Raw genomic sequence first — 23537 nt, forward strand, 5'->3', positions numbered from 1 at the left:
TCAAACCCAGATTTCATTCTGAATAGTACTAGGTTTGTCGTACTCATATTTTATGTGGTTATTCATCCTGTGCTTCTGATCTGTGTATGATAGCTGTTTATGAAAGGGAGGTGGTTGAAGTGCTTTCATGCAAAGTGAACGAGATATGATGTCAACGGTTTCTGAAGGTAATTCTGTTGTTCCTTGTGAAGAAGGTGTCCTTTCGTTGCTTGGTAGACCGTAGTAAAAGTCCATTATTGCTAAATAAAAGACTACCACAGCATCTCATTACCACCTCTGAGCGATTGAAGGAAGGACATGGAATAAGCTGTTGCTGTCTCTGTTGTGAGTTGAAGGTTCCTAGGTAGCTGACATCATTAAAGGAGAACTTTATTCTATAGCAGTTTAGAAATACGACTCTGTGGATTCTGGAGTCATTTGAGCTTTTTATATATTGTTGATAGTAATGAAAACTGGAAAATTTGACAGATATTATTTCAGTAAACACTGAACATGAAAAATACTATGGAACTTTATTTTGGAAGGTTAAACAGGACTGTCCACTGCTTATGTTGACCACAAAGGTGGAATGAATAACAGAAAAGTGTTTCCATTTGACAATCGCCAGTCGGTTCCAAAACTTAGACATATATAACTCTTCATCATAGTTTAACTCTTGGTTTCTGAATTCCTGTTTTCTTGGAAACTTTTTATTGTGGGTTGCTGGTGGCTTCAGCCATCTGTTTTTGAAGTTTTCAACTGGAATACTACAGGCACCCATTGGTGACTGCTTGTAAGGCCTACAGGTTCTGTCATTGTTTATGCATACCTGACCAGTCAATCATTTTTAAAAGCAGGGTTTTTATTAAAGTAAAAAATTGAAATGTGTAAATGTGTTTGAATACGAAGGACTAAAATTTGCAAGAGAGAGAGAGAGAGAGAGAGAGAGAGAGAGAGAGAGAGAGAGAGAGAGAGAGAGAGAGAGAGAGATTTCTAATTTACTGACAGAGTGGGCAAGTAGCAAAAACACCCAGGGATTCATTTTTAGGACTTCTTTCCTCATTAGTAAAAGAATCACTTGCTCCAAACTGAACGTAGGTAAGCAATCATGATTGTAAAGAGCATTAGGCCTATCTTTCGGAGCAACTCACAGGTTCAGAGGATTGATATACTTATAAGGTCACCGGTTGCTTCCCAAACTGAGGTTGTTACTGTGAAAATGACGAACTGGGAGCATATATAATAGTTGTTTAGTGTGATGCCGACATATTTTGAATTCAGTTCTCCTCAGGAGTAAGTTATCTCTATAGAAAGAAGACAACTTGGTCTAAACACAGAAGGCATCACTGATATCAGATTCTCATTCGAAGTGAATAATTATATTGAAGGTGGAACTCACAGTGAAGGATTGTTGACAAATTCCCACACAACATCTGGAGTTAAGCAGGAATTCCTAACAAAGTTCTTCCACATGTTTCGCTCAGATTATGTTGAGATTCCAGAAAGGAATCAAGTCATATATATGTTTCAAGAGGCGATCAGATGGTTGATAAGAAATGGTGCTGATGACACGTTTTAAACGGCGGCAGTAATTAACGGTGTGGAACCTGGATATGCAGTTTTGCTTTGCTACATTCAACGTTTGTTTCTGTGTTTATTGACGTATCAAAATTTGTCGCATTTCATCATTGCAAATCTAAGTAGTTATAGACTCTGTTATAAGAGAAACTAATGTATGTGCATAACGGATAACCTTTTTCTTCAAAACTCCTCTAGATTATAGGTTTCCTCAAAGCACCGTAGTACACTGTAGAATTCAGCTTATCAGTTATTTGAAGTTAAAGTTTGCCGTGACATCCGAGTTCCTCTAAAAGGCGTTTTTATAAAAGCTCGAGTGCGATGAACTGGCATGAAAACATCAGAGCCAAAATTCATGACACTATTCAAGATACGGGTTGAAAGCTTTAGTCACTCTCGGTGTTACATTTACTTGATTAGAATGAAGATGATTCTGTAACAACCAATAAACAAGATAAGAGGCTGTACCTCTTCAAGAAAAACTGTGAAGAAAGACGAGTCTCTTCACCAAAATAAGTTTATTGCGTACTAAATATATTGTCTGCTAAAATGGTTATGGCACCTCGGCAAAAATAGGACTTTGGGAAACCTTTTCTCAGAAGTTGGCAGAAAGTAGAAGGCTATTTGTTGTCTTAACCTGGTTGTTATTAGTTTGGTCAGAGAATAACCCATCGTAAATCGACATAGGCCTAGTTCCAAGGCCATCGCCTCCTTCGAAGTACGGATAACGATATCACTGTCGCACCAACTCGCACGATAAGTCCTGGAGAAGCTTCTATATTCAGAAGAATTCACAAGTGCCTGATCTCTTGGGGAAGTAACATCCACTCTACTCTAACTACGAAAGATGAGACTTTCCTACAATTAGCGGCATTGACACGTCTCCCATCTTGCCAAAGGAGGTATTTAATCCTAATCCAAAAAGGTACAATTTTCAGGATAAACCTCCTCGAAGTAAGGTTAATCCTAAGAGTGAACATATTCGAGCGTACTGTCCAGCTATTTGCTTTTAATCAAAAGTGGCTTCATTTTGAATTAATGTATGCCATGTGTATGCTGCTTACGTTAAAGTATCAACCTACTTATTTACATAGAAAGTACACACACATATATGTATATATATATAATATATATATATATATATATATATATATATATATATATATTATATATATATATATACATATATATATATATATATATATATATATATATATATATATATATATATGCATAACCCTAATTAAATTTTGCTTTGTTTGTTTGTTTGTGTGGTGTTTTTACATTGCATGGAACCAGTGGTTATTCAGCAACGGGACCAACAGCTTTACGTGACTTCCGAACTACGTCAAGAGTGAACTTCTATCACCAGAAATACACATCTCTAACCCCTCAGTGGAATGCCCGAGAATCGAACTCCCGGCCACCGAGGTGGCAGGCCAAGACCATAACCGACCACTCCATTGATGTGCTTTAAATTTTGCTTTGGGCAATTTGAACAATGTACAGCAAGGTCCAAGTAGCATAATGTTTTGATCTTCATGTTTTGTTTTATTACCGATGAATGGAGGGAAGTGACAGACAATCCACTTATTACTGTAACCCTCGGCAGTCACTTAATTCCCTTAATCATCCATACAGGAGGAAATGGCAGCGCCGCTCAAAATATCTGCCAATTCCACCAAATTGTTACCCTTTTCCTGAAAAGTTTGAAAGAGTTTAAGAAAATACGGCAGCAGTGCTAATCACCCTCGAGTCTCAATCTTTCATAGCCTGAGTATAGAGTGTGTGAATACTGCTGTAATGTTAGTTTCCATTGCACTGGAAGATCCTTTGAAAGAGGTTAGGAATGAGCCCACACTTGCATGATGGGCTCGAACCCCAGTACTTGGTACAGATTCTGAAAGATTAGACCAAGGGTTCTTGACAGGGGGCATTTATAGCCCTTGGGGGCATGAGAACCACATGCTGGGGTGCAAAGGACGTTATCTCTGGACATTTGTATTCAATTGATTTTAACTGTCCAACTTCTCTGACTTCACTTGATCCAGATTTTTGCTTCTCACTAAGACAATTCATTTCTTGTGTCATTGGTAAATTTTATTTTGAAGTGCTCACTCATAAATTCTGAAGGGGTAGCCAAGCCACAAGGCATAATTGTTTGTTTTTTCCAAATACTTCAAAGTAGGTGTTTCGACTGTGGAGAATATGTTTTTTTATATTAGTGAATTTTTGTCTTTGTAGTAACAACTAGTGGTATTTTTCATTGTTTATTATATTATATATTTCATAGGTTGCTTAATGTAATGAATAACATTATTTGAAGAGATGTTTAATGTAAATGTTATGCAATTTTTTATTTATAATAAAGTTTCCAAAAGAAATAAACTAGGTAGGGTCATTTATCTTATTCATATTAAATGTTCAATAAAATGAAAATGGTAAGGTATTTTTTTCATGTAGATTTTTACAATGGAATCAGAGATATATACTTAAATAAATAGAGTATGCAACATGAAAGTGAAAATGTTTTTGTGCGAGTTACTTGACTGACATATCAGCATTTTGGGGTGATATGATTGAAATATACTGTTCTGAAATTATTATTCTCTCCAGTATTATGTAAACAGGCACACATAATTATTCATATACAGTGTACTATTTCATTATTTTCCATACCTATAATGTAAAGGTTTTGGGTCTGTTTAACCCTTAAACGCCTAAGGGGTATAATAAAAATCGTCTCCCGCATGCCGAGGGGGTCTCGGAGTGAGTGCCGAAGCAGAAAAAATATTATTTTCAAAAAATCACAGCGCACTTAGTTTTCAAGATTAAGAGTTCATTTTTGGCTCCTTTTTTGTCATTGCCTAAAGTTTAGTATACAATCATCAAAAATGAAAAAAAATATCATTATCATATATAAATAATGCGATATATGATAGTGCGAAAACAAAATTTCATATATAATTGTATTCAAATCGCGCTGTGAGCAAAACGATTAAAGCTAACAAGTTCATTTTTTTTCGTTGTATTGTACACTAAATTGCAATCATTTTGATATATAACACCTTGTAAAACGATCAAAGCAACACAGAGAAAATATTATCACAAAATGATGCATGAATTCGTAATGCGCGGATGTAAAAAAATGTTTTTTTCAAAAATTCACCATAAATCTAAATATTGTTCTAGAGACTTACAATTTGTTTCAAAATGAAGATAAATGATTGAATATTACTATAATGTAAGAGTTTTAGCTTACAATTGCAGTTTTTGACCATTTTGGATGAGTTAAAGTTGATCAAATGTCAAATTTTTTTATATATTTTTTATATGCAAATATTTCAAAAATAAGAAAAGTTACAACTTTCAATTATTTTTTGTTGTATTTTACATGAAATTGCGCGCATTTTCATATATAAAACTCTATGAAACGCCTAATATGAAACGGAGCAAATATTCCGAGAATGCGATGCATGCATTTCGGAGATTTGCGGCGGAGAATCCACGCGCGGAGGGAAGGAAAGTTTTTTTTTTTTTTAATTCACCATAAATCTAAATATGGTGCTAGAGACTTCGAATTTGTTTCAAAATTAAGATAAATGACTGAATATTACTAGACTGTAAGAGTTTTAGCTTACAATTGCGTTTTTTTACCATTTCGGTAGAGTAAAAGTTGACCGAACGTGGTTTTTTTTTTTATTTATCCTGATTTATATGCAAATATTTCGAAAATGATAAAAGCTACAACCTTCAGTTATTTTTAGTTGTATTTTACATGAAATTGCGCACATTTTCATATATAAAACTTTATGTAACGGCTATTCTAAAATGGTGCAAACATTACGACAATCACACGTATGATTTTTTCGGAAGAGTTACCGCGCGGACGTAAGGAAAATGTTGTTTTTTTCATAAATTCCCCATAAATCGAAATATTGTGCTAGAGACTTCCAATTAGTTGCAAAATGATGGTAAATGATTGAATATTACTAGAATATAAGAGATTTAGCTTACAATTGTGTTTTTCGACCATTTCGGTAGAGTCAAAATTGACCAAAGGTTGAAATTTTGGCACTTATCGTTATTTATATGAAAATATTCCAAAACTGATAAAAGCTACAATCATGAGTATTTTTTATTGTATTCTACATGAAATTGCACATATTTTCATATATAATACTCCATGTAATGGCTAATTTAAAATGGTGCAAAAATTATGTCAAAGTGACGAAACAATTTCTGAGATGTGTCACTGATACTTTTTAGTGCGATAAGAAAGAAATTGGCGCTTGCGCGCCAGCGTAACGATTGTTAACAAAACATTACCTTGATCCGTGAACTCCCAGCATCCCCCAAGGCGCGTGATTCAAAAGTTTTCGGCTGGTAGGCCTATAAGTTTTTTTCCGCGAATTTTTAAAAAAACTTTTCTATGTCGACGTAAAATACGTCCAATCGGCACCCGACAGACAATTTATCTTGACGTACAATACATCCAATAGGCGTTTAAAGGTTAATGTCTGAATCAGTAATCTTAAGCTATGTAGCATCTGAAACAATCCCCACTGATGAGGCTGCTTTGTAAAAGCCTTTTAAAATGATGTTGGTGCTCTCATAGAGCCCAGAAAACAGCTGGGTGTTTTTTAGGCCAGAACGTTTCGTTTTCAATCCCTGGACTCTGTTTATAATGAAGAACAGAATCTCTCTTGGATGATGTAAAGTGGTAACTCCAGTTGTGTCCACCATAACCTGGTAATTATGCTAAGTATAATCAATATATAGATATAAATTATGACCAATGATTAAATAATTAAATTTTAACATTTGCAGTTTAGTTAGTAGGAGTTTATTATTATTTTTAAAGAAGAATGTAGCAATATGTGATGTCATTACCAATAATGCCATCATCATTGGTAATATAAATGCCCATTTATTTGAATGGTTACAGCTTGAGTAGGTGTGACCAAGAGAGTTGCTCGTGGGAAATGCAAAAACTGGCTCCTTGAGTTTACTCGTAAGTCGTAAGTTAGAGATGTTTCATTGCAATCTCAGTCATAAAGTTTCTGTAGAACAACAGGTAAAAAGAGTTGAATTCTTAGACGTGAATTTGTTCTGGTGTTTTATTGATCAGAGATGGAATAATTGGTTGGGTTGATCTTGGCAACTGAATAATGTAGAGGAAGTCATTCAGGCTAGGACTACCTGACTGGCTTTTAGGAGGATGTGGTCAGTGTGCATAAAGAAGTTTCCTAGGTGCTCGTAGGATGCTGATCCTGTGTCTTTATTCTTGGAGTTTTATATGGACTGAGCGTGCCAGTGCTGATGTTACGAAGTGAGGTAAGGAGAGGAGAGGCAGGTTGAGGTCATGAGAGGTGAGGTAGGGAGAGGCCACAGGAGATTTTGCAATGGAAGCAGGAAATCTCAAAGGTGTTTTCCCTGAATCCAGAGTTTTGTCAAACAAAGTCTTGCAAACTTGACAGAAAGTTCAAAGAAAGAAAAACACTAAATCATATCTAAGAAGTCAATCAATATACGATCTACTACCTTTAATTAATTCCTATAGAATTCAGTATTCGTAAAAATATAATATTAAACCTTTAAAATATTCCTTGAGATTTTGTCGAGTCTTCTTCTTGTACTACCTACAATTTTCCCAAGACGTCATTGAATGGGAAACTGGACTAAAATATTTAGCAATGAATTCGTCATACTGAAGATAAAGTGGTACTCAACATACATATGAAACCACATCTTTAAGCACATCAAATTGTCAGGACGATTGCATCATTTATTTACAAGATTAATCTCAAATAATAATGTTTAAACTATCTAGCAGCATCTTGTAACTATAAAGAATATCTTCTATGATTTAAAGTAGGTCTCATTCGTGAAATATTTCTCCGCTTGATATACAACATAGATTATGGAAATCATGAGGACTCATTACCTATCAAGGGTGATTAGTGGAAATTATGGAAATCGATGATTTAAATTGTATGAAAATAGGTAATGGCAGTTTTTACAAATCACATAACTCAAGCCCTTTTGATGCATATTAAATATTATATAAAAATCCATCTCACTGTCCTATTTATACTTTATACTCGTTTACCTCAAAAAAATATCTGATGTGTTGTCTGGGAATAACTTGTTTTTATGCTTAAAAGTCTATAAAATACTGTGTTTTTAATTTTTAAAGAATATCCATATAAAAGATATATATAAACACTAACTTCCAAATGAATATGAATGTATTTTCTGTAAAATAAATTGTTTTCTGGCTTCCTGATCACACTGTTCTGGTAACTGACACAGCGGACAAATTTCTGACAGGATGAGAACGACGGTAATTCTATCGAAACCTGATTGATGGCGAAGTGGAAGTAGAGACCAATCAAGTGGAAGGAATGAAGGGGAGGAGAGAGAGAGAGAGAGAGAGAGAGCAGTTGGAAGAAGACTAGAGTGAACTGGGAGGCATCAAGTTAATTAGGAAAACCCGCCCTTAAAGACGCCAATGGAAACATAGAGGGAGATTGATGATGCTCATTTCGCTTCTTTTCTTCAGCTTTTAATTCATATATTAATCTATGCCGATTATTGGAAGCATAATTTCCTTCATTTAACTTATTTTCAGCTTGAAATAAGGAGAAAATCCGCCTTCAAATAATATGTCACTTGAAATTGCAGGTCTACGCTCATTTCGGTTAACCTTAAAACGGGACATTTTCAGCTATTAATTACTGTAGAAGTGTTCCTTAATAATTTATGTAGATTCAAGAAGAATTCGTTCTTTCATGTAGTAACACTTTTTAACTTTGAAATATCGAAATTATCATCAAAATAAAAGAGAGAGAGAGAGAGAGAAGAGGAGATAGGAAGAGAGCCAGAGGACGAGAGAGAGAGAGAGAGAGAGAGAGGGGGGGGGAGATATTTCTGATCCAGTACACAAATGAGTTTTAGGTGCTACAAAAATTTTAGCTGTATACATAAATTTAGACACATTCAACTATCCTGTCACAGGCCAAATATCCAGGAACCAGCAGGCGATGGGAGAAACTGTACAATTTTGTCCATCATGCAAATTTAATGACAGGTAATAAGTAACGATTTTGTTGTCGCAGAACCTCCATGCATACGTTAGTTATTATGTAGTCATCTTAAAAGGGCTTTAGTCTTGAATTGTGCAAACTATGTCGAAACCCAACGGAAAATACTTCTCTACAATAATTGCCTACTTTGTTTAGGCCCTCCGTTCCATTTGACTCGACAAGAGGGCCATAATATGGCTTTGTAATAGGTACCTTATTCCATCGCTTCACCTTCCACACAGCTTTGTTCACGAAGACCAACTAGACCGGTGACACTAGTGGTTAAATGAAGGTTAGGACAGTGAACCTAAGTTCTCAACATTAAGTTATTCGGTAAATTAGCATATCAATATCCACTAGCAATTATATTTACCACCTACAATGTTCATTCATTACTGAAGTTCTGAAACAAAGTGACAAGGGTTGCCTTTGTCACCCGTATGGCAAGGGATAATAAGTAGCTTTAAATGTTATAAATGTAATAACCACAAAAACTTAAAATCTCTGACGAGATACAAATTGGTTTCATCTAGACATTCGGATCAGGTCTCCAGGGGTCTAGCATTATTTGTGGCTTATTACTGCATATGGAGTCTGCTGTTAATATGCCTTCAACCATACCTTCAGTTATTTGGGATAATAGTAGGTACTTGGACTAGGCATTGATAACTTCCCCTTCAACTCAAGTGTCAAGATAATAGTTTAGATATTTTTCCCCACACTTCATTATGCAGAAACCAAGCATCAAGATAAACTCAGTCTTCGAGAGATCTTCAGGTAAAAGAATTCTTCCTCTGATGAATTGATCATAGTAATACAGAAGCTGCGTGATCAGCCGCCAGACTTCTCGGCTTTTTCAAATGAGGGAAGAGACGTAACCCCACACTCTGGGATGAATATGAGTTAAAAGACAGGGGCAGTTGCTTCTATACTCTATAAAGATAAATAGAATGGCTGCTCCATTGCAAAACTTCCCTGCATCGGTCGATAGTTCCAACACATGATGGCCGGATCCACTCTCCGCCCGAAGAAGGAGAAGGATGAAGGGGCGGAGAAGAAGAGATCCCAGTCACTCCCTCATTCATTCCCCCAATAAAAGAGCCGGGTTAGCTACACAATTTGTTGAGCGGCCTCCACAGGTCCAAAGGAGTAGTTAGCACAGTCATTTCTTTTAGAGGTTAACTGCTAGTTACAGAAACAGTTAGGCTTGCAGTTTGAATTGAGAGGTAGCTACTTAGTGAGGTTGTCACGTTTTAAACTTCTCCCTCATAGCAGAATGTTTTTGTTGGTTTTGCTATATTCTGCTTCTATTCATACTTTTTCAACTGATTCACTTTATCAAAGAAAATAATCCTGCAAAGTGAATATAGTCACCTACACAGTTTGCCAAAGGGCAGCTGTTATGTGAATGAAGTTGGTGCATTGGGACCACAAGGAAAGATATTTTCAAAGTTCATACAATGAAATTAAATAAAAAAGAGGTTTAATCTAATCAGAATAACACATCACTTTAGTCATTTACATAACTAGTCTAGTCTCAACACTTCATACTGGTTAACCTAAAAAAAACAATACTACACAGTCCACTGTATTTAGTGAGCTGATACAAGGAATTATGATTTACTTACAAATGCTGTAGCACAATCTTTGTAGAAGATTAAAACCAAGAACATATAAAAAACAATCAAATAAAACTGTACCTTAATTTCATTGCAGTTTAATGAAGATATCAATTCTTTCTAGTTCCACTAAGAATAACATTTCATGGAAATATTCAAACTTACAACTACATATACAAGAGCATATATGCACAATGCTGAATAACAAGAGCAAGAAAACCATGTCAGCCAAAGACAATACTAATTCTTTATTTGGAAATCATACAAAAATACACAGAAACAAGAAGAGTGGAGAAGGCAAAGGAAAGTTTCTTAACCTATCATTGTGCTGTGTTCCATGAGAAAAATTGTAAGATAAAACAGTCATTTATTTTACCTTTGCATAAAGGTTACACAACCATTTTGCATCAAATTCACTCTGGCCAAAATACTTTAGCTCTGCCTTGACTTCTAATAAAGACTCTGCAAATGAAGAGCCTTCATCTGCATTTTCAGTGAGACCCTCCTCCAGATTCTCCTTCTCTTCTTTAAGTAACAGCAATGATGATGGTCATGAACTGGATCATAAAAATATAAATATGGTTTTTCTTTTTATCGTCCCTTAGGTTACTGTTGCCTTTTTTCTATAGATTTTGCAGCCAAGTTCACAATAATTAGATCCACATCAAGTGCAACTTATTTTGGGGTGCAAAACATTAACAAATCTGTCAGTGCAACTGAACATCCTCTCTGATGAGTGACTTTGCTTGTGCATTTTGACACCTGAAAAACAGTCTGGCATTCAGAACCAATGACTGTGACTTGCAGAATACAAGACAAAAGTACAACATGCAGGTTAAAAGAACAATATCTATCCTCCATGAGTGCTCACATATGTTATGAATGTACAAAAGAAAAACTCTTTAAACATCGTCTTTCTTCTGAGTTAACACATTCATTCTAAGATGAACCTAATGAAAAAAACCTAATTAAAAAAAGAACTCTTGGAAACCAAGTGCAGATACAGGATATGACTTCTTTCTAGCAGGAGTTGTCACAAAATTTTGAGACACCTTCATCAAAACAGAGGCAGGAGTCAAGTTAAATAAAATCATGTAATAAAAACTACTTGGAAAGAGATCAAGTAAACAATTTCTGTCTAGTGTGAACTCTCTTATCTTCTGAGAGGACTGGACTTGGTTGAAAAAAACTTCTTTGACATATAGAGCAACTATATGGTTTCTCTCTGGCTTACTATGCTATTCGTAATTTTCAATTTATATCAGGGGTGCAATGGGCCACAACCTGGGGTCTATGGTTGCACCTCTATATTCCACTAGCCTTATATCCAAGGGCTCTTTTCTCGGTGTTTACAATTGCTTTGAGGGCAGCAATTTAAACCTCATTTATACTGAGTAATTTTGTATACCTTGAAGATATTTTCTCAGATTTTTCTTTATAATTCCTGTTGCTTCTACCACCAAAGGTATTTTTTTTCTATTTCCTTCAGTTCCCATGTGCTTTTCAGGTCATTCTTCAGGTCTTGGTATTTTGCTATTTCATGCCTTTCAGCTCTATTGAGGCCAAAGTCACTGGGTACTGTCACATCTATAATCTTTGCTGTTTATTCCTCCTTTTTCCAGATCACAACATCAGGTCTCATAGCACCTCCTTCTATATATCTTCCTGTTGGAATTTCCTTGTCATAAAAGATGGCAACAGACCTACTGGAGATGACTGGATCTGGTTCATGCTCCTACACTTTTCCTTTCACTTCAATTCTGTATACTTTACACATTTTGTTGTGGTGGGCTGTGTAGTGACCATCTGCAAGTAGTCTTGCAGGCTGATATCAGATGACTAACACTCAAACGCTGCATGAAAAAACCTACATGGATCATTTGCTGATATGCCCCCATTTTCTTGAAGCTCTTTGTTAGGAAGTCTTGATCTTGTGCTCCTATTATCAGTCTTTCTCCATCATAACCTAGATCTCCATTTCTTATCCATCTGAGTGACTCTTTGTTGTGTATGAAACTTTTTTCCAGTTCTTGAAATCTTCCTGCTCTTCCATTGTCTTTCTACCTTTCCATTCGAAGTCTCTCCTCTCTGTGACTGTATTTCTGCCTGGTCTTCCTGGCTATCGTTATTGCTGGAGTCTGTTCAGTACCCTCTGTCTTCTATCAGATCTCCTGCAAATTTCTTAGCCTGTTTTGTTATTGATGATAGTTGGCTCAGGGCTCCATTATGGTGTTGGGCAACCTTTTTGATGTTTTCGTCCTCAGAGCTTTTCAAGTACTGCCCTATACTTACTATTGTTGCTCTGTAGGCCTGGTTGATTTCAGTCAGGCCTAATCCACGTAGGGTGAGAATCTTCCTGGTTTTAATATCCATCCTGTCTAACTCACCTTGTGGTCAGTCTACAATGCCAAAACCATATGTCACCAATGGTATTACCAGCTGGATTATGGCAGTGATCTTGTTGTTTGATGTTAATTCTGACTTACGTATCTTCTTTCAGCAGCTGATGTATTCTTTCTCTGTCTTTTCTCTCATTTTCTTGTATTTCATAGATCTCGTCTGCTATGACTCCTGTGACCCATTTGTAGGTTGTTCATAGACAGCAGATGACCTTATATTTGTTAGGGAGCTCAGTCTCAGAGCTCTTAGGGAGAAAGTTGGTGCTTCCTGTTGTGAACTCTCTGGTGATTCTTCTCCTTTCACTATTCTTGAAAAGACTTGCACTTAAGTGTGGTGTAGTGCTGTGATCTTTTTAAGACAGAAATTTCAGATCTTGCCTATTTTTGGGGTATTGAAATGAATATATTCTTTTAGTTTTGTTACTTTTTCTATGATTAAGCTTATCGGTGGCATTTGCTGTTTTGGCTGTTCTGCCTAATGGTGTCAATTCTCTTGGTGTTATCTAGGGTCTTCAAACAGTGGCTTCCAAAATCTCTTTAGGTCTTTCTTGCTCGGTGGTGTTCATACCTCCGCTGTTTCTTTCATGTTTCTATAAACAATCTTTGGATTTTCACCAAACTGCCAATTTATCTGTTCTGCTTTTATCTGTTGTTTGTTTCTCATTTGTGCAGCTAGGGCCTTTACTAGTGCCAATTTTCCACTCAATTGTTCATCCCCTATTCTGTATTTTTCATTATCTTCATTATTTACTTGAGCAGAATTTGTAAGTGATATTGATCTGTCATATAGTTGGTCATTTGAGAAATATCTGCCGAAACTGGTTTATTTTATCATATTGTTTCTTTTTCCTCTCCAGTATGCAATCTCATATGATGTGTAAGACTTGATTTATGGGAAAATGCTTTCCCACATTCGTTGCACATGAATGGTTTTTCTCCAGTATGTAATCTCATATGAAGTTTATGACTTTGTTTCTGGGAAAATGCTTTCCCACATTTGTTGCACACAAAAGGCTTCTCTCCGGTGTGGATTCTCATATGAGTTGTAAGATGTGGTTTCTGGGAAAATGCTTTCCTACATTCCTTGCAAATGAATGGCTTTTCTCCAGTGTGTAATCTCATATGAAGTTTAAGACTTACTTTCTGGGAAAATGCTTTTCCACATTCGTTGCAAATGAATGGCTTTTCTCCAGTATGTAATCTCATATGAAGTTTAAGACTTCGTTTATGTGAAAATGCTTTTCCACATTCCTTGCAAATGAATGGCTTCTCTCCTGTATGGATTCTCATATGAACTATAAGATTATGTTTCTGGGAAAATGCTTTCCCACAGTCATTGCACATGAATTTCTGTCTGGTAGGATTTGTGATATCACTTGTAAGATTTTTTGTCTTGTAAAATGCTTTCTCACAGTCAGGTGATCTGAAAGGCTTCTCTCCATTGTGACTATTCCTTCTTTCTTGTTTTACTTCCTTTTTGCAAGTTTGTGGATGTTTTTCATTCACTGTTGAATTCATTTCATATGAATATTCATCATCTTCATTAGACTCACAGAATTCCTCTGGCTCTATTTTGATGTCCATCAATGGATCCAGAGACAAAAAGTCTTCATCACTGGTTCCACTAAAGGCAGCCATGTTGCTGTTTTCTTGATTTATGGAAGGCAGTGATAATGCACCTTCAGTTTCACTTTTCAAAGGAAATTCTAAAGAATATTCTGGATTCATTTTAGCCTTATATCCTGTCCCGTTCTGTAATGACAATGTGTTCAATTCATAACTTTTAACACAGAATTGTTTACAAATAATTACTGAATAAATCTGTTAAAAAATTAAGTACTATATCTTGAAGGACTACAAACAGATTTCACTGCTGATGTATGAATCTAATATTCAACACAAATTTTACTTGTTGTTTAAATTTATTAAATACACATACAATAATTCACTGTTGTCTCATATGCTTAAGAGTTGCTATTGGTAATGTTCCATGTAGTACCATTAAACAACAGGCATTTCCCAAAATCCTGATGCTAATCTAAACTGATGAAGGAAGGAAGGTTCTTCTGAGGGAGAATCTGAAATCAAACAGTACAACACAGAGTTAGGAAACATAATGCCAGAACTGAGGTCAAATTCAATTCAGGTTCCCATAAAGGTCTCAGGCCAATTAACAAAGCGTGCATTTGATAGTTCTATCCAAACATGAATACAATCCCACCAAACGTTGTCCAGACACAGCATCAAAACATTCCTGAGGCAACAATGCAACAATAGATTAGCAGTTAATATTGACACCCACCACCTCACATCTGTAAACCTTCTTTACTTGAACACATCTTATTAACAAATCAAAGGCAAGAATGGAAAATGCAAGACACCAGCATAAATGTTTTGTGAGATAACAGCAGGAAGGGTACAGTACACAGCAAATGCTCAGTTATATGTGACCCAGCTACTCATAACACCATAAAACAAATGCGGTAGATAATAAGAAGAAAAAATAGTAAGGGTGAATTGAGTAGTAATTTGAAGAGAGATGAAAGTTTTCAAATTAGTTTCACTGATTGTTATTGTGGATACAATACAAGAGTAGCTATTATGACCAGCAACACTACTGACAGTCTTGGAAGGTATGTGCTGCTACATTTCTTCAAATATGACATCGTTTTCAGAGCTATACGAACCAGAGCTTTTAATGAAGGAATAGCTTTCAGTGCACGTTGGAAATGGGTTAACTGGTGGTTAAGAAGAGTGAGTAGGGTAATGAACAAAGAGGGGTGGCTGTGAAGGGAGATATGATATAAGGTTTATGTTTATACCTAAGAAAATTTCATATTACAGCATTTCTTCAAAATCTACATGAATGTATACATACATAAATAAAAATGAATAGAGTAAAAAGCCCTTTTGGTTTTCAATGCTGCAAAGGTGGAATAAATACATTTTTTAAGTAATTTGTATTTTTCCTAATATACAAAAAACTTTGGAAAAGTTAACATCTGAAGTGACAATTACTTCATAATGTTTTATGGTGTCATAATTATGGTCTCTTTATTTCAGATGGATTCGAAGTCACCATATGGGTTTTTTATTTTGACTTTGATAAGCTATGAATGTTTGACACTTAGAGAAAAAGGGGGTACTTACTTAAATATGACTTTGGGAAGAATATGATAGTTTAACGTTTCTTTTTTTGGTTATTCTGAAATCATTTCATTCCACTTTTATGTTAGCTAATTTCGGGAAACGAAAATATAAGCGGGAGTTTATATTAGCCTAGTTTGATACTTTGATCTTCAGCTAACTTCAGAGATGGCATTCAACAGGAAAGATAGGCCACGTTACCAGTTAGGAGTTTTTTCATTTGTTTAAACGAGTGACATTTTGACCTCATAATATTTTGACCTTGAATAGTCCACATGGGCCAAATGGTGTGGCATCATTTAACCTTTCTGTCCAAGGAACTTGTGTCTGAGCTGTAACCTGCTCAGCAGATGGCATACCACACTTCACTCCTCCCATTGAGTGGAACATGTTATGACCATCTAAAGTTGCCACATTGTAACCAGCATTGTCATATACACGGATATAGGATTGTGGACTGACTTCTGTAGACGTGTTTAATGTTACTGATGCCTCATCATTCAAGAGGGAGGCCAACGGGGTCATCAGTGTAGTGAATGCTGCGACTAACGCTGTCCGTCTCCCGCCCATACAAGGAGACTACAGCCTGGGTTATCTATACGGTAACATAAAAACTCACAAACCAGGAAACCCCCTCCGCCCGATCATCAGCCAGACGCCCGCCCCTACTTTCGCCTTGGCTAAACTTCTTAACCAAATTTTGACCCCCTACGTCCCGAGTCGGTACAGCCTGAAGTCGTCAGTAGAATTCTTAGAAGTCATCAAGGACGCCCCTGGCACCAGGATTATTGCCTCGCTGGACGTAGAGTCCCTGTTTACGAATGTGCCTGTCGACAAAACCATTGACATCATCCTTGAGCGTGTCTACAGGAGTCAGTCGACGGCGCCCCTCAACATACCCGAAGCCTCCCTCCGTACGCTGCTGGAGATCTGCACGAAGAAGGCCCCTTTCTCCAACCACCGTGGCCAGATGTTCCGCCAAAAGGAGGGCGTAGCGATGGGCTCCCCACTGGGGGTACTCTTCGCTAACTTTTACATGGGAACTGTGGAGGAACGAGTCTTCGCTAGGATGCAGCAGCCCCTCAGATATGGACGATATATCGACGACATCTTTGTTCAAGTCGACGCCGAGAATGAGGTAGAAGCCCTCCGTCAATCATTTCAGCAGTGCAGCGTGCTGAATTACACGGTTGAATACAGCACCAACGATCGGCTCCCCTTCCTCGACGTCCTTGTGAGTAAGACGGAAGACGGCCTTCGTACTTCCGTCTACACAAAGAAAACCAACCTAGGACTTTGCCTCAATGGTGACAGCGAGTGCCCCGCAAGATTTAAAAGCACGACCGTCAGGGCCTTCGTCAGGAGAGCCCTCTACCACTGCTCGACCTGGCAGGACACTCATCAGGAACTCGACCGCGCCTCCCAAGTACTCGTAAATAACGGGTATTCAAATAAATTAATAAGCAGAGAAGTCCATACAGCCCTGGAGAAATGGTACGGTAGTGAGAGCCCGCAACCCCGCCCCCAGGATAATATCAAGCTGTATTATAAAGCCTTCATGAGTTCACATTACCGTGAAGAGGAGGACTCAGTCAAGAAAATTATTTCTGAAAATGTATCCCCGACCGACTGCACCAAAAATATCGACCTAATTATCTACTACCAGAATCGGAGGACGCGCGACCTTATTATGAAAAATAACCCCTCTCCACAGGTACGAGACCCCCTGAAGCAGACGCATGTGGTGTACCAGTATACATGCCCAGTCCGCATTTGCAGCGGCGCCTACGTTGGTATGACTACCATGCGCCTGTCGAAGAGACTCTCATGCCACGCCCAAGAGGGGGCTATCAAGAATCACGCACGCACCAAACATCAAGAGGCCATCTCCCGGGATGTGATCATCCAAAACACGAAGATCATTGGGAAGGCCCCTGATGCCCGTCGGTTACGCCTGCTGGAGGCGCTTCTCATCCAGCAAGTGAAACCTACACTAAATACGACGCAGGAAGAATTTCTCCTCCCTACGAGTATGAGAAGACCTGCCACCAACAATGACACCACCGAACACGACAACTCCACGGAAGACAACGCCCCCGAACGAGATACTCCTGCAGCCAACCATAATCAAGTAAGCCATGACGTCCCGCAGCATAGCGAAACGCCCATCGACGTAACCGCGCCGCTAAGGAGGTCAAGGCGGCTGCAGGACTTACAGTATCGCAACCATCAACGAGTGGAAAGTGGCTTGAGACCCGGTTCAAGCCACCAATGAAAACGAGACCTACCGCCACCAGCCAATAGTAGATCAGCATGGGGCATACCTCCTGCTGTCAACTCCAAATATAAACGAGGACGGACACCGCTCTAAGATCAGTCCACCCTCAGCTTCCCAGCCCGAGGATGTCTGGCAGCTCCAGACGAAAGCTCGCTTGCTTCAAGAAAGAGAGAGAGAGAGAGAGAGAGAGAGAGAGAGACATATATATATATATATATATATATATAGATATATATATATATATATATATATATATATATCGTTAATGACTTTGATAACTATGGTATCATAGTTTATCTGTAAAATTCAAATATATACACCAATTTTGACTCTGTATTTGATCATGACCTCCATAGGCGCTCTACTAGCCTGTCTAAGTAGCACGGAAAAAGCCGCTATTCGGAAAATAGAGAAGAATCTCTACAAGTGTAATGCTGCTGAAGTAGCCATTACTTTTAATAAAGTATGCTTGAGAGAGGGTCTGCTTCCTAAATAATAATAATAATAATAATAATAATAATAATAATAATAATAATAATAATAATAATAATAATAATAATAATAATAATAATGAGGTAGCATAAAAGATAGTAATTATAATACTGGTAATAACAGTAATGATATTGGTGAGAGAAAAAAGGCATTGAGAGTTATAACAGTTAGTGCACAGATTATGTGACTTAAATTTCATCTAGAGACTTTAGGTGGTTACAGTAGTCAGGTCCAGAGGGCTTAATACAAAAATTGAATGTAGAAAAACTTTGACCAGGTAGTATTCACAGTAATAATAATAAAGTAAAATATCAGCCATAAATATAATAATAATGACAGAATCTGCAGATGACATCTTGCCAATACAAATATTAAGTCCTTTAGGGGACAAATGCCTCATTTTCCCATCTTTCCCACAATTTAGATCATCTTCTTGCTTCACTCCTTAGGATGCTTTGTATGAGCGAGTTGCTGCTGTTTCTCACTCGGGTTACCAGACTGGACATTGTTCGCCTTACAATGATTTTTAAATTGTCCAGGTGGTTTTCTATGAACACCTGTGTAGCGGAGTGGTAGCGGGGAGTGTTGTTTGTGAGGTGTCTCAAAATGTCATTGTTTACAACAGCGATACGTCTCATGGTCTCTCGGGTATAGTTCATCCAGAGGGAACACCCATAGATACCGTAGCAGTACGAGCGGAAGAGCAGCAGTTTCACGTCTCAGTGACAGAGAGCAAACTTCCTTGCAATCACGTTGACAGTTGCACATAGTTTACGACGCCTCTGTTCTATGTCTGCCGTACCTTTAGGTCGTCCGTGATAATGGGGCCTAAATACAGAAATTCATGCACAAATTCCAGCCGATGGTTTCCGAGGAAAATTTGTTTCTGCAATATGCTCAAGCGATTTTGGGAGCAGTGGCATGCACTGGGTCTTGGTTTCGTTTCCCTGTGTATTGGCCGCAAGTGTCGATGAGTCGTTGGAGACCTTGCACTGATGGGGAAATCAGAACCTTATTGTCGGCGTAACAGAGGTTGTTTTTAGTTGTTTCATTGACAGTGCATCCGATTGGGAGTGAGTTCACTTTGACATTCAAGGCATCTGTGTATGTATTAAACAAGTAAGGAGAGAGAATGCCCACTTGCCGAAGCCCATTTAGGGAGCCAAAGGTGTATGATAATATGTTACCCCATTTGACACAGAATTGCTGTGTGTAAAATGCCAAGTAGATAAAGGGGTGTGCCTCTTTTGTGCAGCTTCAGGAAGAGCTTCATGTGGTTTACTCTGTCAAATGCTTTTCCCATATCCACAAAACAAAGGAAAACAGGAGAGGCTGATGATAGGTAGTAATTCAGCAATTCTTTCAGTATGTAGATGCAGGTGTCGGTTTAGTGGTTTGCTTTAAACCCGAACTGGTTGTCAGTGGTGTGTAGAAAGGGGAGAAGCCTCACTAGAAGAACCAACTCAAGTATCTTTGATGCGATTGTTGTGATTGCAATTGGCCGGTAGTTGCCAGGGTCAGCTGCCTCCTTTAGCTTGTTTTTGATTAATCGTATCAAGTGAACTACGAGTAGGGAATCTGGAAGAAACTGGTGAATTATGCACCCATTGAATAGGGTAGCTAGCAAAATGTAAATAATCGGATGACAGAATTTGAAAGCCTCTGCGGGAAGACTATCACAGCCGGGCAATTTATTATTAGGTAGGCTGTTTATAGTATCGCTGATGTTAAATGAAGTAATACAGTCTGCAAAATGAAATTGAAGGTTTTCAGTAAGGAGGTTATCTGCATCCCTTCAGGAATCTTAATCATTTATGCAATCAGGATATTGTTGAAGTGATCTCCCCACATACTTGCGATTGCCTCATCTCCAACTGCTTCCCCTACTCTCTGTGATAGCTTTTTAGTTGTGGGATTTAAGGACTAGATATCTTTCCAAAGACGAGAATAATCACTAGATTCTAAGTTTCTAGACATTACATCGGCTCTTAGTTGTTTTTTATTTAATCTGCAGTGCTTAAGAGCAAGTTTGAACTGTGCTCTTGCCTGTCTCATTAGTAATGCAGGGTGTCCTTCCCTCGGACTACCATTTTGCCTTCACAGTAAAAACATTTCTCGTGAGTATGTATACAGATCTTTAACCCAGTCAATCTATAGGCAGCCCTGCCCGAAGCAAGCATAGCAGGGATTATGTTCGAATAGAATTCATTCAGATTCCTCCTATGGTGGTCATTTCTACAATTTGTGTTAGTACAAAGTAAGGCATCTGCCGGTTGAACTATTGATTGCAACCTGGTTTCCGTGGTCACCCTAAAGTATCTGGTTTTCTGTTGGTTTAAAAATCCCAGTTTACGGTAGGGGGTTCACAGTAGGGAGGGATGGGGTACTGAATGACACCTGTAATGGTGTGTGATCGTAGCCCGTTGCAAGATTGTAGCGAATATTGCAAGTCATAATAGAATCATGAAGTTGTGGAGATGTGATGTAATGGTCCAGCAATGAGGTTGTAATTGTGTCCACTCTATTATGTACATATGAATAAGAGGAGGGAGGGAGGAGTATTACATCGCTAATTTGGAGAGCATGATTTTGACAGAAGTGAGTAAGTTCATTATAAAATTGTTTTGTGGGGTGAGAATTAAGGTCCCTGATTATACAAATATGATCAGCAGGAGAATCGTGAATAATACTGTGTAACTCCCCTAGGATCATGCAGTAATGATCAAAATTACTGTTATTTTCCCAGGGCATATAAACATTAATTATTAGGATTTTGGGGTTCCCTACTGTCACTTGAAGCCCCAGCAATCTGTCACTCCTGTGGGTCATCACCTTTATCATATTGTCTAACGATTCGCACAGGAAAGAAAGACCCCCTTTTGGGCAACAGGCTACGATTTGATCTGTAACTTACATCAATGAAGTCGAGAAGGTTCTGAAGTCTTCATGAATTGAATCGCAGATGACACGGTCATGTGGCTAGAGGAGCGTTTCTTGCAATGCAATGATGCCTTTGAGGTTTTTCCAGAACATGTTTAGGAGAGGAATGTTCCACTTGAGGCCAAAAATATTCCAAGGGATTATGTTTAATGTATCCATGGCCACTCACAAAGATGGGATATGAATGCGCTGATCATTTGGGTGGATGGGGGGTTAGCCAGGGGGAGTGGGCAGTCACTCGCCGTGGGCGGTTGGCTGGCACTTGTGGCTTCATAAAGAGAATGATAGCTCCTCTAGCAAAGTAGCAAGAGAAATTATTGTTAGCACATGTACTACCAATCATTTCAGTGAAGTAAATACAATATTACAGGCTATTCTCCCAGTAAAAGTTTATCAGAAAGGAAACAAATAAGTTTTGGACACTTATGCCCTTTTTGATAATGGCAGCACTGGTTGTTCCATCACAGAGAGTTTACAAGAGCAGAGACATTTTTAAAGCTCCAAACCATGCATGGGGTAAGTATTGTGAATACTTTGGCAGTTCATAATTTATGTGTTACAGATATGGAAGGAAACAACACTACTGTTCTGCCAAAAACCTTCGCTCATCAAGATATCCCAGTGAGTCATCAACAGATACCAAAACCAGAATTGCTCAGAAAGGTACCCAGTCTGAGGAATGTTGCTGATCTGATTCCTGATTATAGAAAAGATCTGGAGAATGGTTTATTGATTGGCAGTAATTGCTCTAAAGTACTGCAACCATTAGAGGTGCTTCCAGCCAAGGGTCAAGATTCCTTTGCAGTTCTTTACCACCATGGATGGACTGTTAGTGGCCCTCTACATAATACTCCTCAGAGAAGAACAGTATTTCATGTAACCATGTCTGTCTTCTGAACCGTTGTAGTTGAGGTTCAGAAAAATTTATGGGGTTAGAGTCTTAACATTTACAAAAATATCTGAAGGTTTTCAGATTGTCGTCATAATTTGTTTTAATTATTTAGTACATTCATGAGTGGAAGTTTTCATTTTCCCTTTGCAAAGGAAATGCAACTACTTTGATACTCTCTCTTAGTAACTAATATATTTAAAACTAGCAATTATCCCTTTCTGTCGGTGGAATGGTTATAAATGCGCCTACCTTACTTACCTCTGCTTTTTTGACAGGAAGGTGTGAGACGTTCGAGAGATCCTTGTTCCTTCGGGTCCAGTTCATGGCGTTTATTTCTTTAGTGCATTTCAAGATCCAATGGAACCTAACGGAACAACTTTGTTGCCTTCGGTTTAGTTTGTGTTTACTCTTCGTTTGTGTTAGTTTGTTATTGTTTGTTAATGTTACCATAGCTGTAGTGTGTGTAATTTTGATTCAATTATAATTTAACGTAATTTTCTATTTGCTTGTTAGCTGATTGTGATTTTTTTCCCTTAGTTTGCCTCTGCTGGTTTTATGTTCATTAATGTTAGATGTTCTTTACTTGTTCGTATTAAATTGTTTACATTTTACAAAGCGTTTTACTGTTCAAAGAGAGAGGAAGAGGACGGTAGAACTCGACCTGTGGTATAGATAGTCTGTGCATATCGAGTAATAATTTCCCATGTGTGTATGAAGGTGCTGTATGTGTGACCTAGTTTTCCTACTGAACTCGATAATTATAGCATACATATCATAATATTCCATTGAGTATAATATTCGTATTAACATTGACCAAGAGAGAGATACAAAATGCTAAACCTTAAAAGTTAACTTCATTTATGAAAGGTAGTTCCTCCTTACGATACCCAGGGAGAGTTGTCGTCAATTGAATCTTATTTTTTTTTCTTTTCCTGGGGAGTTTAATTTCTACCTTCGTGTCCATGTTGAGAGAGAGAGAGGGAGGGGAGTGGGGAGAGAGGAGGTTACTCGCACTTTCTAGCTCTATGAAGTGGATCAGAGAAATCTTCTGAACTCAAAAGGAAGCAATGGCAGCCACCACACGGCAGCCTCTGCCTGGCAGTCTGTGAATATTCCTCTTCCAGG

General features: G+C 37.8%; 1 protein-coding gene across 1 annotated transcript in view; it reads left to right on the plus strand.

Annotated features, from left to right (window-relative positions):
* Positions 1-22855, plus strand: part of LOC135204739 (gastrula zinc finger protein XlCGF7.1-like) — a 61821-nt gene extending 38966 nt beyond the window's left edge. The window contains exon 2 of the transcript XR_010312321.1: positions 22688-22855. The gene's annotated coding sequence lies outside the window, so the exon portion shown is untranslated. The remainder of the gene's footprint in view (positions 1-22687) is intronic.
* Positions 22856-23537: the final 682 nt, after the last annotated feature.

The sequence above is a fragment of the Macrobrachium nipponense genome, chromosome 47, assembly GCF_015104395.2.
Source record: "Macrobrachium nipponense isolate FS-2020 chromosome 47, ASM1510439v2, whole genome shotgun sequence".
In the NCBI taxonomy this organism is placed as follows: Eukaryota; Metazoa; Arthropoda; class Malacostraca; order Decapoda; family Palaemonidae; genus Macrobrachium; species Macrobrachium nipponense.